At 38.1% G+C, this 19,962-nt stretch overlaps 1 pseudogene; it reads left to right on the forward strand.

Annotated features, from left to right (window-relative positions):
* The first annotated feature begins 609 nt into the window (after positions 1 to 609).
* Positions 610 to 19,962, forward strand: part of LOC129065071 (PIN2/TERF1-interacting telomerase inhibitor 1-like) — a 35,105-nt pseudogene continuing 15,752 nt past the window's right edge.

Below are 19,962 nucleotides of genomic sequence, written 5' to 3' on the forward strand. Positions count from 1 at the left end.
GTTTTGAAAAGGATGATACGTCCTTGGTTATATAAGAGTATCTTAATTTTTATATTGGTAATGATATTTTAGATTATATCTTATATACACTGGCCTATAATTAGGTATATATTTTCAGCTGAGCACAGTGAATAAGCTCTAGAATCTGCTGTGCAACATTATACCTATAGTTAACAATACTGCATTGTACACTTAAAATTTTGTTAAGAAGGTAGATCTCAGGTTAAGTGTTCTCACAATGAAAATTTTAAAATAAATATATTTTACACATTTTAAAATAAAAATTTTCATGAAATAAAAATATTTTTAAGATAGGTAAGCCACAAACTGGGAGGTAATATTCTCAAACATATATCAGGTAAGAATTGGTAACCAAGATATATAAAGAACTCCTACAACTCAAAAATGAAAAAACAGCCCAGTGGGGGGAAAGATGAGCAAATATTTTACCACATACCTCACAAAAGAAGATCTCTGAATGGCCAATGAACACATGAAAACATGCGCAACATTGTTAAGTCTTCAAAAAATGTAAATTAAACCCCAAGGAGTTGCCCACCATAATGGCTAATATTACTAAGGTGGACAACACCAAGTATTGGCGAGGACATGGAGCAGCTACAACTGTCATACATTGTCGATGACAGTGCAAATGGTACAACTACTTTGGTAAAACTCTGACAGTTGCTTATGAAACTGAACACTCACCTAGTCTCCCACCCATCAGTTCCATTCCCGGCTATTAACCTCAATGAAATGAACACAAAGAGCCACAAAAACACTTTTACATGAATATTTATAGGAGCTTTATTTGTAATAATAAGTCCAAACAGGAAATTATCTAGGTGTCTATTCATAAAACAATGGATTTATTCATAGTATGAATTTCCAGACAGGGAAAACTAATTTACGGTGGTAAAAAATCAAGACAGTGCTTTCTTCTGGGGTTTGTGTGTAGGATTTGACTGGGAAGTATGAGAGTATTTATTGCAGGAATGGTAATATTCTCTATCTTGATAGGGGTTTGCATTATATAGGTGTATGCGTTTGCCAAAACTCAACCAATATATATTTAATATTTTCAATATATGTAAATTTTATCTTAAAATTTAAAAAGCTGTAAACCAGTCCTGGCTGGTGTAGGTCAGTGGGTTGGGCATCATCCTGCAAAGCAAAAGGTTGCTGGTTCAATTCCTGGTCAGGGCACATGCCTAGGTTGTGAGTTCAGTCCTCAGTCAGAGTGCATATGGAACGCAACTGATAGATGTTTCTCTCCCACACATCGATGTTTCTCTCCCTCTCTTTCTCCTTCTCTTCCGCTAGCCTAAAAATTAAAACAAAAAGCTGTATACCCAAAATAATTAATTAATAAATAAACCTGTGCAAGGAACAATAGAAACAGAGTAGGTCCGGAGGTACAGAGATATGAAACTATGACAGGGGGAAAAAAGGATGTGTTCCAACAGCTAGACAGAAAATCTTGTTTCTCTCATTTTTATAGCTCTCCCCAAGAAAAAGTTACTTTAAATTATCTCCAATGTGAAATAAATACTGATAGGTTTGAAACAACTCCAAGGGAAAAATGCAACCCTTTAATGCACAAAAATGCCTTCTGTTGCATAAGCCTCTATCATTCTCTTTGATGTGGCATAGAGTTCAGAACTTGAGTAATAGTTCTGTTCTCTATGCCAAGCTTCAGCATCATCCTAGAGGGCCTCCATGCCTATATGGACTTCCATCCAATCTCCTATTATTCACCAAGCTTCTTGATTACCCCGGTACTCAGCCACTAGTCCATTAGGACCTCAAATTGGACCTTGAAGCGCCTAAAACTGCAATGACCCTCAAATCTAAATCACTTGAAACCTTCTCAAAAGTAGTATCTCATGATTCTATGATCATGTCTTTCCAGTTCCCTTTGCAGACCTCACTAGCTTAACCTACACCTAAAAGGTCATTAGCTAGATTATTCTGTCCTTGGCTCTGTCACTATACACATATTCCTTATCCAGTCTCATCCATGCTCATGGCTTCATCGCCTTATATATCGATGACTCTAATGTCTGTCATTAGCTCACACATTTTTCTTGAGCTCCATCCTAGTATATAAGGTGCTTAATGAACATTCGTACTTAAGATATTCTAGAGGGGTCTCAAATTTACTATATCGAAGAGAGTCCACTGTCAGCATATCCTATTCCTACTCTGTGTTCTTCAACTTGGTAATGGTACCATAGCCATAAAAATGCAAGTCATTTATTCCCGCACTTTTTTAACTAGCCCTCCACATTAGGGGCTGTGTCCTGTCACTTCTAATGTCTTTTTCAGTGTATAATATACTTTATTTTTTAAAATGTTCCAGCTTTATTGAGGTATAATGGACAATAAAAACTGTATATTTAAGGTGTACAACATGATATTTTGATATATGTATGCAGTGTGAAATGATCATGAAAATCAGCTTGATTTTGGTGGTCACCCACCACTTCACATAGGTGTGTATGTGTGTGTGTATGTGTTGAGAACACTTAAGATCTACTCTCTTGTAGCGACTTCAAGTATATTTTATCATATTATTAACTATAATCACCATGCCATACATTAGATTCTCAGAACTTACTCATCTTAAAACTGCAAGTTTGTACCCTTTGGCCAACATCTCCCATTTTCTCTACCTTCCAGCAACTGGTAACCACTACTCTAGTTACATTCTTTCACACGTGGCTGTCCACTTTTCCCAGCACCATTTATTGAAGAGGTTGCTCTTTCCACATTGTATTGTATATTCTTGGCTCCTCCGTCGTAAATTAATTTGCCTTATATGTGTGACCTATATTATGTGCTTCAGTATAACTAACGTTTATTTAAAAAAGCTGGCACTCACCACAGAATGACATTATTACTATCATTATCATCCCCATTCTTAGTCATATGACTATTTTTAATAAATAGCCTGTAACAGGTACTGTTCTATATATTTTCACCTACATTATCTCATTAATCTCCACAAGAGAACTTACAGATGGGTAAAATACCTCAGTTTTTCAAATGGTAGTGTTGAGGCTCAAAGGGTTTAATGGATGTTCCAAGTGACACAGTCAAGACAGAAAAGAACAGTCAATTCACATCTATGCATATGCTGCATTTCCCCGTTTAGAATGGATGGATGGATGGATGGATGGATGGATGGATGGATGGATGGATGGATGGACGGACGGACGGACAAACTAAAGAAGTGGTACATATTTTTGCTGTGGGGTAGTATTATAGGCAAAAATAATGGCCACCCAAGAATGTCCATGTCCTAATCCCAGGAACCTATGAATACGTTGCCTTACAGGGCAAAGGGACTTGAAGATGTGATTAAGGGTCTTGAGATGAGGAGATCATCCTAGATTATCTGGGTGGGTCCAATGTAATCACAAAAGTCCCTGTAAAAAAAAATAAAGGACGCAAGAGAATCAGACTCAGAAAAGAGAAATCTAAAAGGGAAGTGAAGGTCAGAGTGTAATTGCTGGAAGGAAGCCATGAGCCAAGGAGTGTAGGCAGCCTCTAGGAGATGGAAAAGACAAGGAAATGAATTCTCTCATACAGCTCCCAGAAGGAACAGTGCTCTGCTAACACCTTAATTTTATACCAGAGAGAGTCATTTCGAATGTCTAACCTTCAGAACTCTATGATTATAAATTTGTGTTGTTTTAAGATACCACGGCAATTTCATAGAGTGGTAATATGAAACTAATAAAGGAGGTAAAGTGGGATAAGTTTAATAAGATGTATAGCATAACCTTATTTTTAAAAATCTCCCAATCTTAAATCTACAGCAAAAATATCTGATATATACAAATGTCATTGGCATCGCCCACATTGTCTCCTTTCTCATGCCCATAATCCTCTTTCCTCTTCTGTTTCCCCATGTCAGATTAATAGCATACCTAAGCTGAATCCTCTACATTTACTATAGAATACTAAACAAAGTATAACAAAAAGCTGACATATGATATCTATGGACTAAATTTAAACTTACGTTTAGCTTTTCTTCCCACTAAACTCTTACAATCACACCGATCAACCACTTTTGATTATCCATCTATGGGCTTTTGGAGATGAGTGTTCCACCATTGGCAATGTCTCTCACATTCTCTCTGCTTAGATAAATTCTGCTAATTTTTCAAGGACCCTCTGTTGAATTTCAATCCCACTTTGTCCATTGTATCTTTCCTGAATATCAGGACAGTTCTTTGTGAACTCCTGTTTCTACCATATACAGTATAAATAGTATATGCCAGATGAAATGCCAAAAACTCCTTGTCAATAAAATGTCCACTCTGACATAAATAATTTCTTATTTCAAATATCTGTCTCTTCCCTCCAATCAGTCCACAGATTCTCTGAGGACAGTGGTGGGCTGTTTATATTATATCACAGCAAAAGTGGCTCCCATTCTCTCAGCTTGTGACTCTAAACCTCATGTTTCTCAACTGTCAAAATGTGGACCCATATTCAAGTCTCAGTGGGTTGCTGTGATGAGTAATTAATATGGTGCATGTAGACTTTCTTAGGATTGGCCCAGCATGACTTAGACACTCCATAAATATTATATTTTTACCTTTTTTATTCATAATAAGTGATTACTGAATATTTGCTGACTTATGTCTGTCATTCTTACTAGGGTCCATCTAGATTTTTGAGAAGAACTTGTACCTGAATTATCACTAAAGCCATTTCAGATCCCATTGAATAAAATTTTTAAAAATATGACCATAATCCTGCAGAAGAATACATACCTGGAGAAAAATCTGAAGGCCAATTTTGAACTGCCCATGGGAAGATTCTGAATCATGCGCTATCTTTCTGTTCTCTGCCTGATGTAGCATTTCCAATATTTTTATAGCTCTGGTTTCAATGAAGAGACAGGGCACACAGAGAGCATCACATTTGATTCTCCATTTCAAGTTTGGCACATGCCATAGTATACTTTGAAAGAACTTCCTGGCCTTGAGATTAATTGTACTTACCTGTCAAATAGTTTCCAAAACCACTGTCTTTCACTTCTCAAATTTCTTCTAATTCCTTCCTCTTGACTCCTTACTCATTATTTGAAGGTGCCCAAATTGGGGTATAATTGTCATAATCAAATTTCAAGCAAATCTACCAACTGAAATAGTTCTATTGTGTCTCCAGGGCCCACCCACACTATTCATGAAATAAAACTGCTATGTTAGGGACAAGTGGAGTATTTTAAAATAATGTATGCAACTCTTTTTTTTTCCCTCTAGAAATGTAAATGTGCCTCAAAAGCCAGACATGATGTTTATCAATTTGTCTTACATTGCAATTTGCATAACCTGTAAAACCTGCTAGAAACAACACTTCTGCACTGAATTATTACCAAAAAGTTGTGTGTGTTTTTTAAAAAAAATCAGAATGCTTTTATTAAATTGGCTGAAAAAAAAAAGTAGTAACTGTGTGTTCTTTCCACAGTATGCTTAACCTGGGGACCTCATTTTTGATACCATCCAATGTATTGGTAAAAATCACAGATCCTGTTCTTCATTTCCTCATCATCTATACACATCTAGTTTACATAATTAGAGGCATTGGCTTTAACTTTTCTCCCTGAAATGCTTCATACAAAATGCCAATATTCTGTTCTCTGGGTCAGTATATAACTCCTTTGCCTTATCAGCCTCCCTTGTCCTTTCAGCACTGCTGAGGATTTTAGGGATTTTTTAACGGAATATTAATACAGGTTTAATGATTGGTGACACAATTAAATGATTAAATTCCAGCACAGGTGTGAGGAATACACAGCCAAACTTTTTTTTTTACATTTTAGTTTTTATTACCATTACCATTCATCCCCCCACACCCTCTTCCACGTCCGCTCTTTCTCCTTGCCCTCTGCAATCACCACACTGTTGTTCCTGTCCATGAGTTCTTTTTCTTTTTTTGCTAGATTCCCTCTATCTCCCAACTCAGCCCCCAGAGCTGTAAGCCTACTCTCTAGCTGTGAGTCTGTCTCTCTTTTGCTTGTTAGTTCAGTTTGTCCATTAGATTCCACATATGAGTAACATCGTATGGTAATTGTCTTCCTCTGAGTGGACAGCCAAACTTTAATAATAAGCTTTCAAAAGGATGTAAGAAAATGCTCTCATGTGCATTGTAAATTTTCCTTTCAGTACCAAGAGATGCTGTAGACAAAAGACCCTCTGATCGCTGTCCATAGAATAACTGGAACACATAACTTAATGTTGATGAGTTAGAAGTTTACGTTAAAAAAACAAATAAATAATGGTAATAAAGTATAAAAATCATGTTGATGTCAATTTGTTAATCTATCAGGTGTTTCTGATGCTTCTGTAAATTACTGCTCAGAGTATTTTGGGATGGATGATAAATCTGCTCTGTAGGCAGTTTAGGGAGAAAAAAAGTCCTATTACTAAAAACATTCCGCCCTCCCCCCCGCACACACATACACACTAAATTTAGGTCCCATCACCCATCTCCAACTATCCACAATAGCTACATAATTGGCTGCTTCACTTCTTTGATGTGCATATGTTGAATAAAATATATCTGCTTTTGTATTTCAAAGAGTCTATACTTACCCACATAGGGCCAAGTTACACACTCACACACACAGATTTCCATGTAGGCTCTTACGCGCCGGACTGAGGAGGTTCGTGACTAAAGTCAGAATTGTAAAATATGTTAGTATTTTCTCAATATTTTAACTCCATATTTTTTTTAATTCCCTTTAGCTTTTGGCATCAGATGAGTTCATCTGCCGGCTTGCACCAACAAGGCGTACAACATCCTGAGCACTGAATTTCTGAATACACATACCCAATTCTACTGCTTCTTGTTAGGTGTTTAATGATGTAGCATAGTAAAAGCCATTATTCTGCTCAGGTGGAGAAATCCTGTCTATGTTAGGAGCTATAAAACTTACTACGCCATCATTTTGCTCAGAGTCAAACCGCAAACCTCCCGTTTGAAGCAAATGTGATTCTAGCAGAGAGACAGGGAACCCCACCACTGGACTATTGGGCAGACATTCTGAGTTTAGCAGGAAAGGCTCAGCATTATCTGAGATCTACGGTAATAATAACGGTAGTTCAGAATAACAGTTAGCATTTATTGAATGTTTACCAGGCCCTGTTTTAAAGCACTGTTTTAGGCTACACTCTCCCAGAAACAGACTCTGAGGCAGAAGGTGTGTGCAGAAGTTTTATTGGAAATACCTTTATTACGAACTTCTGTGAGGGCATGAGGGGAAAAGGACGGGGCAGTAAGACTTTGAGCACAGCAGCTGCCACAGAGGCCTCTACCAATGCCACAGGGATGCTGGAGGCTGGATGGCCCGTCAGAGTTGTCCTAAATTGAGGAAAGAGGACCAGACAACATTGAACAACTTTTGTCCTTGTGCTGACCCCCAAGATGGGGCATAACCTTGTTCAACGCAGTTCCCTTCAGGTAAGGTCATGTCTCACGGAAGGACTCATCTGTGAGCCATCTGCAGCCAACTCCCACCAACTGTAAAAATGAGTGCCTCAGTCCTAAAGTGTGCTGACCTAGAGCAAACACCATCCATGTTTTATATGTACCATCTCATCTAATCCTCACTGCCATCCTATAAGTAGAGATTATTCTTTCCCCACTTTAGAGATGAGGAATTTGAGATTAAATTATTAGTAATTTAGGGAGCCAGGACTTGAAACCAATTCAAGCCTTTAGTCCTTGCCCTCTGAAGGCAGGGTGTGCCATTCTATTAACCTCAATTAATGTTTGATAAACTTACTTCAGAAGACAAGTGGGGAAGTTTCAACTTTATAACTCAGGCAAAATGTCTAGCTTTGGGGAAAGATTTGAAGTCCACTGGTATCATAAAATTTATTTCAAAAATCACAAACCATCACTTGGTGTTTCAATTTCTGTACCAGCTGAACTCCAGCTTGAGTTAAAGCTGGGTGATGGGTATGAAGGGGCTCATTATATAATACTTTCCACCATAGTAAAAGTTTAAATATTTTCAAATGAACATTTTTTTTAAAGTCACAAGAACCAGAGTGGTTTACAGGTGAGTTCTATATGAGATTAAGGGAAAAAATTTAATTTCAATATAATCTAAAGTATTCTGGACAAATACAAAAGAACAAAAAGCTCTTCAGTATATTTTATAAAGCCAACAAGACTTTTAATATTACACCTGATGACTACAGTGAAAAGTAGCCCGACATCACTTGTGGATAGAGATGAAGGACTCAACATAAAGTATTAGGGAATGAAGTCAGAAGAACAGCACAATATATCTTGCTGGGATTTACCCTAGGAAGCAAGAATGGGTCAATTATCATAAAAAATACCAACAAAATCCATTCTATCTAAAAGTAAAGTAGGAAGGCTTCATGATATCAGTAATCATTTTATTAATAATCATTTGGTAAAACTCAGAGCCTTACTTATAAAAGTGCCATATAAAATAGGAATAAAATGAGACTACAACAAAGGAGGCAAAAGCATACAATAGGGGTAAAAATAGTCTCTTCTATAAGTGGTGCTGGGGAAACTGGACAGATACATGCAAAAAAAATGAAGCTAGACCACCAACTTACACCACAGACAAGAATAAACTCAAAATGGATTAAAGACACAAACGTAAGACCTGAAACCATAAAACTCCTGGAAGAAAACATAGGTAGTAAACTCGATGACATCTCTCTGAGCAATATATTTTTGAATATGTCTCCTAGGACAAGGGCAACAAAAGAATAAGCAAACAAATGGGACTCTATCAAACTAAAACACTTTTGCACAGCAAAGGAAACTATCAGGAAAACAAATACAACCCACTGAATGAAAGAAGATATTTGCCAATGATACATCCACTAAGGGGTTAATATTGAAAATATATAAAGAACTCATATTAACAACAACAAAATCTCATTTAAAAATGGGCGAAGGACCTGAATGGACACTTCTCCAAAGAGGATATACAGATGGCCAATAGACATATGAAAAGATGCTCAATGTCGCTGTCAGAGAAATGCAAATCAAAACCATAATGAGATATCACCTCATACCTGTCAGAATGGCCATCATCAATAAGTCAACACACAACAAGTACTGGCAAGGATGTGGAGAAAAGGGAGCCCACTGTTGGTGGGACTATAAATTAGTATAGCTACTATGGAAAACAATATGGAGATTCCTCAAAAAATTAAAAATACAGCTCCCATGTAATCCAGCAATTCCACTTCTAGGTATTTACCTAAAGAAAACAAAAACACTAATTTTAAAAGATATATGCACTCCTGTGTTCATTCCAGCATTATTATAACCAAGATATGGAATAAATCTAGATGCCCATCAATATGGAGGACTCTGGCCCGCGAAGTCCCCCGATTTGCTGCAGATGGAAGAAAGAGTCATTCCAGACACCGTTTGCCTGTCAAGGAAGGGGAAGGTGATTCTTTCTCAAGGAGAATGCCCCAAGCCCCCGTGCTCAATGGCTTTTACTGAGAAGGTTACAAGCGGGGGACAGGAAGCAGGAATGTATAGGTAATCTAATTACATCAGTAACTTAAGCTTACAGAGAACAGGTTATGTTTAAAGAAGACAATGGCAGGAACACACCGAATTGCTTGGGTCTGAGATGAGCAAACATTACGGCGCCAAATGGGATTTGGGTCAGGGTCCAGGAATTTTGTAAATTTCTTTCCCACCCTTGAGCTGGTTATCTGGTATAAGATTAACAGAGCTTGAGGGAGAAACAAAGCATGCTTCAAGGAGTGTAATTTACTTCTAGGCCGGATTTCCCCCGGGGGCCCTCGGAGTTATTATCGGGTCCTGCCTATCAACTGCATTACCAGTGTTCCGGCCAAGTCTTACGGGTCCTCTCCCAGGCCCCAGCTTGAGCAGGACTACTGTCCCCAATAACACTCAAAGCGGCCTCCTACACATCAACAGGTGAATGGATAAAAATGTTATATATACACACACACACACACACACACACACACACACGTATATATATATATATAAAAAATCACACACCCACAACAGAATATTATTCATCAATAATAAGAATGAAATCTTGCCACTTGGATCCACATGGATGGACCGAGAGGGTGTTATGCTAAGTGAAGTAAGTCAGACAGAGATAGTCAAATATTGTGTGATTTTACTTATATATGGAATCTAAAAAACTAAAATGAATAAACAAAACAAAACAGAGACAGACCAAAAGATATAGAGAACAAGCTGGTGTTTGCCAAAATGGAGGGTGGTGAGGAAATAAGGAAAATAAATAAATAAAGTTAGATGCAAATTTTCAACTGCACAGGGGTTGACACCTCCAGCCCTAACCTCTGCACTGTTCAAGGGAGGGCTGTATTTAAATTCCAAATTGCCTTTACACGCAAGTTAAACACCACTGGCTCCAAACAAATATTTTATAGACACATAGTCTAAAAATTTAGTAGTCTGTCATCATTATTAATCATGTCGGCTCTATAGTTACTGGGTAGCATAGAATCTAAAGTTGTAGCAGGGGAAAAGGAGACTACTTATGGTAGACTTCTTACCAAAAATCAACATAAAATATATACCAAATGGTAATCACTGAAACAGTTGCCGCTATAAATTAGAAAATGAGACAAGCACACCTGTCTTTAGAAACACTACTCTTGCAACATCTGTGTTAGATTTCTATGTCTGCTATAACAAAGTACCACAAACAACATAAGATTTAAACAACAGAAGTGTATTGTCTCACAGTTCTCGAGGCCAGAAGTCCAAAGTCAAGTTGTTGACAAGACCATGCTTTCTCACAAAATCTTCTTGCTTCTAGTGGTTGTTGGCAATCACTGATGTTCCATGGCTTGTAGGTGGACCATTCCAATATCTGCCTTGATCTTCACATGACATTCTAATCTGTGTGTGCCCAAATATCACTCTTCTTTCTTATTAGGACGGCAGCCATTGGAAGAGGACCCACCCATTTCCAGTAGGACCTCATTTTATTTTGATTACATCTGCAAAAACAGGACACAATTCAAGCCATAGCAACCTATTTAAAATTTAAAATTTGTAGATAACTTTGGCCCAGCAATCAATCAATCAATCAATCCCACTTCTGGAAATCTCCCCCATAGAAACAAAAATTCTGTTATTAGGATAAAGAAGATCATATATATATATATATATCATAATTAATGTTTGTTTAATTTATTTTAATTTTGAAAACAAACTGATCTTCATGAGTTGAGGAATTGTGGCATATCCACACCATGGAGGGATTAAAAAATATTTTGAAATAACGAATTAGAGTTGGGCCAGTTGTCATGGAGGGTACTCTACAAGGTAAATGATAGTGAGTAAGAAATGCAAGATGCAGGAAACTTTTCATGATCTTAATTTTTTAAAACAAGGAAAGATAATTCTTGTAACTGTATATGTAATCTAATATGTATGTTAAAGTTACTGTGGAGAAAAATAAGGGATTCAGAGTTGTTAACATGGGTTACTTTCTTGGAAGAATATAATGGGAGTAAGAAAGAGGAGAAAAGCAGCAGCAAATAAAAATCAAAAGAAAAAAGAGGGCATTGTAAGAAAAGATATCATTCATAATCTTACACAGTTGTATGAGGGGGTGTAAACACTCACTCTCCAGGGCTAAATAAACATATAGTTAAAGAACTGTTACAGGTATTCTTACATAAATATTCCTCAAATGAGTACAGTTGGGTGACTATTAGAGGGAGTAATCCAGGTAATTATGCTCCTTTACATAGGTTGGTCAAAATGTGCAATATATTACGGGGGGCGGGGGGGTGACAAAATTGAATCAGCAAGTAATGAATGCATATTAATGGCAAAACTTTGGAAAAATAGCCCTGGCTGGTGTGGCTCAGTGGATTGATTGCTGGCCTGCGAACCACATGGTCACTGGTTCAATTCCCAGTCAGGGCAGATGTCTGGGTTGTGGGCCAGGTCCCCAGTAGGGATGCACAAGAGGCAACCACACATAGATGTTTCTCTCCCTCTCTTCACTTCTGTCTAAAAAGAAATAAATTTTTAAAAACATTTTTTAAAACTTTGGAAAAAAATAATTTCTTTAAAATACATATACAATACCACTTTTTACATGCACTACTTATGTGAAGTAATATTTGAAGAGTGAAATTATTTTAATTCTTATAATGGAATTTAGTAGAAGAATATTCCATGGTATTCTGCAAATAGCATTGTGATTTCCAGAATTCTTCCCCATGGAATTAGTATGAAAATCTCAGTTCTATAATATCTCACTCCAGGCCTATAGATGAAGCGTGAAGTTAAAATAGTCACATATTTCTAGTGGAAAAAGAGTGGATAAGATTAATAAGACTACTTAGTTGCAGTGTTTAATCAGATGACAGCAGATAAGGAAAGAGACAGTGTGAGCTGGAGAGAGAAAAAATCTGAAGCAGAAGAGAGAAAACCAATCAGTGTTCTTTGAGTACGTGCTTTGGTAAGTTTATCCTAACTCCCCTAAGTCTATTTTAGGCTGTATATGCAAGAAACTCTGTCACACATCGGCACAGGTAACCAGGTTCTTGGCGACCACGGACAAAGAATTGAACCGAACACACAGAGACTTTATAGCAGAGAGAGCAGATTTAATAAGTGATAGTACACTCCACAGAACATGGGAGCGAGCCAACTCCAAGCAGAGATTGACCTCAGGGGCTGGAGGGATTCTATTCTTAAAGGGCGGATATTTCCTGGCTAGTTTTGGTGGGGGTTTTTTGTGCACATACAAGTAGTTATATTAGTGTAAAACTACTGCACATGTGGTCTCCCATGATTTTCCTTGACTGGCCACTGGAGAAGGGGGTCCACAATGTTAATTTATTATAATGACATTATAATGAAGCAGGGGTCATGTAGCATCTTCTGCTCAGGTGCATTCATGATTCACCATGATTCAGCACTTTTCCAGAAAGCAGGAACTACCAGTCTTAGAACAGGGTCTCTGTCCTGTATGGATGTCCTTTGTCTTAGCCCTGGGGGCACCTCCAGAGTTTCCTCCTTCCTGACTATCTCCTGACTCAACTGGATTTTAAAGATTCTCATACTTTTTCCCCTCCTACTGCCCCAGAATTTACCTGGGCAGAAATCAACTGAAACATTTAAGGCTAAAATGGTCTTGCACTGTCAGAAGCATATTTCTGAGAATTAAAACCTAATATAATCTACTAAATATAATACAAACCAAGACATTTTCCCCAAAACCACAGCATTAGTGAATATCTATGTTGAGTAAGCCACTTTATTAAGTTCTATGTGTATGAGGTGATACCTTTTTATACAGTGTTCCAGTTCTGGAAAGTACTGTCTATGTCTACAATTTATGACAATTCAAAAGAGAGATAACAAACTTAGAAGAGCAAATAGTATGTTAGAACAACAAAAAAGAGTAATTATGTCCAAACTAGGTAACAAAAACTCGGTACACAGAACTAGTGCCAATAAATATTCACCTACTACTCCAAAAAAAGCCCAATATTATTAAATCTTACAAAATATGTTCTTGCTTGTTCCAATTGTATTCAACAGTGTGATATTTAAAATTAACTGCACATAAAGGGTGTAGCTGATTGATGGGCAACAGTTTTGAGCACTCATTTTGCGCAGGAGGCTGCCCTGGGGAGCACACCTTGCAAAACTGAGAAGCAGGTGGGCATTCTTTTGTACTAAGAGCAATGCAGACAGTTACATTAAATCGTCAGCATCATGCTAAAGGCAGCTGTTCTCTTCACTTCAGATTTAAAGCTATGAGAACTGAGTTTTAGTCCTGATGTGTCCTCTGTTCACACTCATGTGCTTAAGCAAATCATTTACCTTTGAATTCCAGTAGCAATTCAAAACTAACCGAAACTAGTAATTCTTTATGGCTGGATCATAAAAAGGATCAAAAATAGAACATGCATAAAATGTCTTATCTGAATGAAAGACGTCATTATTAAAATAACTAGTACTAAGTACAGTAGAAGCCTGATATAGGAGTTAAATATAAGTTTGAGTTTGCTTAAAATTACAACTTCTGTAAATGAGAATGGCAGGAAATGTGCTTTTTCATCAATCCTACAGTTAGTAGATTAGGAATTGAGCCAGCCTTTCAGCTATGTCATGAACTCCAAATGACCTTTAGTGGGTCCTACAGCCAAAATCAATTTGAAAATATCTAACGTGAAAAGGATGCGAGAAATAATCTAATATGAAAAGGATGGAAGAAATAAGCTCCTCAATTCATTTCAGTTCTCCAATAATAGTGAACAACTAATTCAGTGACTTGGATGAGTATTTTGTGAATGTTATATACTGTGGTTTTGAATTTAAAAAAGTGTGAATCTCAGAGGACAGTAGAATCTGAATTAGAAGGCAAGTAACCAGAAGAGAGGTAGATTGGGGAGATGGGTGGAAAACATGAAGGGATTGAGTACAGACTGCTAGTTACAAAACAGTCACAGGGATGTAAAGTACAGCATAGGGAATATAGTCAATAATATTGTAATAACTATGTGTGGCTACTGGAAATAGCAGAGGGAACACTTCGTAAAGTATATGAATGTCTAACCACTCTGCTATACACCTGAAAGTGAGAGAAAACAATATTAAATGTAAACACAATATTAGACTGTAATTAAAATTTTAATGTCAAAAAAGAAGACAAGAAACCACTGACTGATAATTTGAAAATAAGATGCCATCATTTATTAAAACTTCATTGCAAGGACTTTGGTTTCAGCTCAGACATATAAAGAGTTTAGAAGCCATCATTCCCATCTCTGCAATAACAACAACAACAAAAAGCTAGACAAGCTAACTATCAACTTTTGGGGAGGGGGCACACCAGAGAACTGAATTTGCAGGGCAAACTACCATCCCAACATCTAGACAGATGAGCTCCTCCGGGAAGACAACTCAGGCATTTACTTCTCTGGAGCAGAAGCCACTGGACAGATATCATATAAGCTGGAAGGTATATTCAACTAGAACATTTGGTGAATTACCGGAGGCTAAGTATGGGCTGCCAGAGAGTGAGAAGCTCCTTGGAATTGATGTCATGGGGAGGGGCCCGCATAGTCGTAAGCTTTTCCCAAGGGAACGAGACCCTCAGGAAATCAATAATGTCAAGAAAGCTACCCTCCTGCCCCCACCACATGGTTCTAGCTCATAGAAGGGGAAGGGAGCCATGGTGAAATCCACTCAGACCCATCTCTCTTACAGAACAAAAGGCTGCAACTCTGGGAGGTCTGACATTGACAGTGGACACCAGGGAAATCCCATTCAAACTGGGCGAAGGCAACTCTGTGCTGCCTCAGCCTCCCCCGTCACATAAAGAAAAAAATAAAGGATTAAATGTACAGAGCAGAGGACCTCTGTTACACAGACTGGGGACACTTGAGGACAACCACTGTAGCATGGGAAGGATTAGAGGGCATGCGTTGAAAAAACTTTGTGCCTAGAGAAGGAATGGAAATGCTTGTGAGAGCCACATCCACTCGGGCACAGGCCCACAGTGCCCTCCAAACACTAGGATTCAAATGATGGAAGAAAACTCCCCTCCCCCGCACCCTACCACTCCCATAATAATGGGCCTCCAGGAACAGTAATAGCGGATTACAGATGGGAAACAAAAAGAGACAAACTTTTTCTGCACAGCAGTAAAGGCAAGCCCTAAAGGCAAAAGGGGAGACAAAAAGCAACAACACTGGAGGAATCTGAAACCTCTGGTACCTGTAATACAACAAACACCAAATACATCCCAACTCCTGGCCAGATTTAAATAAATCTTCCCATTATGGATCTCAGTATTTAACACCCTATACAACATGTCTGACTTCTAGCAAAATATTACAAAGTGCCAATATCAGTAACAAAAGAGGGGTGATCACTGCTGATCGTAGAATATTAAAAGGATAATAAGGGAATACCATGAGCAACCCTATGCTCACATATTCAGTAACTTAGATGAAATAGACCAATTACTTAAAAGACAGAGCCAATCAAAATTCACTGAAGAAAAAACAGGTAACCTAAATAAACCTATATTTACCAAACAAGTTGAATTAGTAGTATAACGGGGCACAGCCAGGGCCTCCCCAAAAAGGATTTATAATGTGGCCCAGAACTTGGGGTGTCCAAAAAAAATATAAGATATTCTCCCCCTACCAAGGCAGGCCGCCACATGGGATGGGAGACCTGGAGCAGGGCCATTGAAGGTTACTTTGGGCATCAGTGACAGGCCAGCTTCATACTGAAGTGGGGCAGGGCCACTGAGAGTCATTTTGCATGTCAATTACAGGATACCTTCTGACCTCATATGCAAAGACAGTTATTTTACCTCTGTGTTCATGAGATATAATAATCTCAACAAGGCTAACCAGGAAGGTTTGAAAAACTTTAACACAGGATGTAACTGGGGGAGGGGAGATGGCCTGCGGGAGAGACAAAGGGACACAAGCTGGGGAAAAATGTGAAGACCATGGAAGGAAAGGGGAGAAAGGACTCTTGCTAGTGGGCCATGAGAAGGTGCCACGTGGTTTTGGATTTAGAACTGGAGATTGTGCGACACAGCGGATGGTGCTGGGAACAGCGAGAGGCCTGCCCCGTGAGCTCCAGAATTCTGTTCTTTTCCTTCTAAAGGACGGTACCCTGACTGGCTCGACTGGGCAAAGAGGGGAAGGCAGGCATGTCTGTGTTGGTGGGTGTTTTTAAAGGGATTTTGAGATTTAACAGTTACCTTTAGCCATTATTCAAAACCCGTATAACTTTTGAATAAATAGTTCCTTTCCTTTTCACCAACCTCTGCCACTGAGAGTCATGACTTCAAGGGTGGCAGGCAAAGGACCTAGAACCAAGGGACTCCGGGGAAGGGGGGTGTTGTTTCGGTAACAGCATCTGGGCGCCACCCCCACGGGTCCACTATTTGGTAACAGTAGCTAAAAATCTATCTCCCAAAAATGCCAGGCCTAGAAGCTTTCATTGGTGAACTCTACCAAACATTTAAATAAGAAATAATTCTAATAATACACAATCTTTTCCATAAAATAGAAGAAGAGAGAACGCTTCCCCTTATGTTATGAGGCCAGCAGTGTCTTTGAAACCAGAGAAAGACTTGCAAGAAAAGGAAACAACAGATTATTGTATCTCATGAACACAGAGGTAAAATCTACAAGAAAATATTAGAAAATTAAATTCAACAATGTATAAAAGGAAATATGAACCATGGTCTAGTGGGGTTAATATCAATCAATTTATTTCACCATATTAACAGACCAAGGGGGCAAAAAATCACATGATCATACCAACAGATGCAAAAAAAGTAGAAAATAACATGTAATACCCATTCATCACCAAAATTCTCAAAAAGCTAAGAATAGAAGAAGCCTTACTTAACCTGATAAAAGGTAGGTATGAAAAACTTACTGCTAACATCATACTTAATGGTGAGAGTCTGAAACTGAATGCTTTCTCCCTAAGTCAGGCACAAGCTAAGGATATCCTCCCTTAATGACTCTTACTCAATATTGTACTAGAAGTACTAGCTAGCCCAGTAAGGCAAAAGAAATAACTAACAGTTATACTGACTGGAGAGGATGAAATAATACTGTCTATATTTGCAGATGACATGAATATCTATGGGAAAACCTCAAAGAACCTACCAAAAAAAACCCCACCTGGAATTAATGTATAAGCTTAGTCTAGGAAGGGCACAGGACAGAAGATAAATATGCGAAAGTCAATAGCTTCGCCATGCACCAGTGGTTAACAAATGGAATTTGAAATTTTAAAAATGTATATATGTATACCATTTAAAGTAACACAAAAAATAAAGCACTTAGATATAAAATTAACAAAATATATATAAGACCTATGTATAGGTATCTACAAAAAAACTAATGAAAAATATAAATACACATGTATTCTTAACTCTGCTCACTGGAGAGCCTAGAAGCAATTACATCCCAGTAACAATGAACATAATCAACACCCAGATCTTGATTTCTAATACCATTATCCAACAAAAAGAACCAGAGCTTCCTGAGGAAATTCCTGATGGTAGGGCAGAGGCAGAAAATATGCATACAAGGTGAGCCCGGAGCATCTTATAAGTGCCAGGAAGGAAGTGCTTATAAAACAGAAGTTTCGGGCATTATCAAAGGGCCACAGAAGCTAAATGAAAGAGCTTCCAATGGCAAAAGCTGGGAAAACTTGAGCAACAAAAGAAATAAAGTGGCACTGTATTAAACCCAAAGTATAAAATAAATGCCTGTAAGTTCATACTGATATAAATAAATGATCAAACAGATAAATAAATGGGAGAGAACAGACAAATCTCCCACGTGTTCCTTCGAAAGAGGACAGTATGAAAAAAGGAAAAAATGAGTAACTTGGCAGTGGAAAAACCTTACAAATACTACTTCAGCTGGCCGGTCAAGGTCAACATCAGCACTGATAAGTCATCTCAACAGTATGTTCCTTTAACAGGATGTAAAGAAAATGGCACTTTACATCTGTGGTTTTCCTCGCCTAAATGCATAACCCCAGTCTAACAAGGAGAAAAATATCACAAACCCAAACTGAGGGGCAATGTACAAAATTTGACAAGCATTTCTCAAAACTGTCAAAACCATGAAAAACAAACTCTGAGGAACTGTCACATATCAGAGAAGGTTAAGGAGACATGACTAAATGTAACGCAGTATCCTCGATGGGATCGTGGTACAGGCAAAGGACATTAGGAAAAAACTAACAAAAGCCAAATAAAGTATGGAGTTTATCTTAATGTACCAATATTGGATTCTTTGTTGTAACCGGTGTACCATAATCATGTAAGATGTTAAGCATCGGGGAAACGGGATGTGAGGTATAAAGGAAATGCCTGTACTATTTTTGCAACATTTCTGTAAATCTAAACTTATTCTAAAACAAAAAGTTTACTTAAAATGTAGGTAAGCACTTTGGAGATAAGTAAATGCAAGAATAGGAATGGGCAGTGCATGGTAGAGAGGGATTGAAAGTTTGGGGACAGGCGTCACTGATAAAGTAACATTTGAACAAAGATTGGAAGAGGATGAGAGTTAGCCTTATGAAAAATCGATCAGTAGATGAGCGGATAAAGCAACTATGGGACATTTACACAATGGAATATTACTCGACTGTAAAAAAGAAGAACGTTTTACCCTTTGTGACAGTATGGGCGGACCTGGAGAATATGATATTAAGTGAAATAAGCCAGTCCGAGAAAGACGACTACCATATGATTTCACTCATATGTGGAATGTAATGAACACAATGAACTAACAAGGGAAGTGGGGACAGACTCATAGATGGAGAGCAGGATGACATCTATGGGGGGTTGGGTTAGAGGATGGAAGGATATGGCAAAAAAGGAAAAGGACTCATGGTCATGGACAACAGTGTGGTGATTGCTAGGGGGAGAGGAGTATAAGGGGGTTAAAAGGTAATGGAAAAAATACAATAAAGATTAATTTAAAAAAACTTGGAGACAAGAGAGAAGGAGGTTGAAGGAAAAGAGTCCCCTTAAATTCAGTAGTTTAAACTCCAGTTTGTATAGGTAAGTGCTCAAGTGGACAACTCTGTTTTGCGAAAGTCTCTGCATTACAAATAGTCTTCAAGTAACTCGTGGCAATGGTCATGGATTTACCCACAGGCCTTCCCAATGTCGGGGTCAAAACTAAGGCATTATAAGCAAGATGAGGATAATAACAGTACCTCCTTTATCAAGTTATTTGGGGGATTAAATTGAATAACACGTAATACACTTAGCACAGTGCCCGGCACCCAGAAACACTAAATAAATTTTTGCTATTGTTAAAAGAAAATTACTGAGGACAAGTGCCCCAGGCAGAAGGAAGCCTCAATGCAAAGGCCTGAGGCAGGAGT

The sequence above is a fragment of the Pteronotus mesoamericanus genome, unplaced genomic scaffold (assembly GCF_021234165.1).
Source record: "Pteronotus mesoamericanus isolate MK-2021 breed Mesoamerican mustached bat unplaced genomic scaffold, CSHL_Meso_final contig_173, whole genome shotgun sequence".
In the NCBI taxonomy this organism is placed as follows: Eukaryota; Metazoa; Chordata; class Mammalia; order Chiroptera; family Mormoopidae; genus Pteronotus; species Pteronotus mesoamericanus.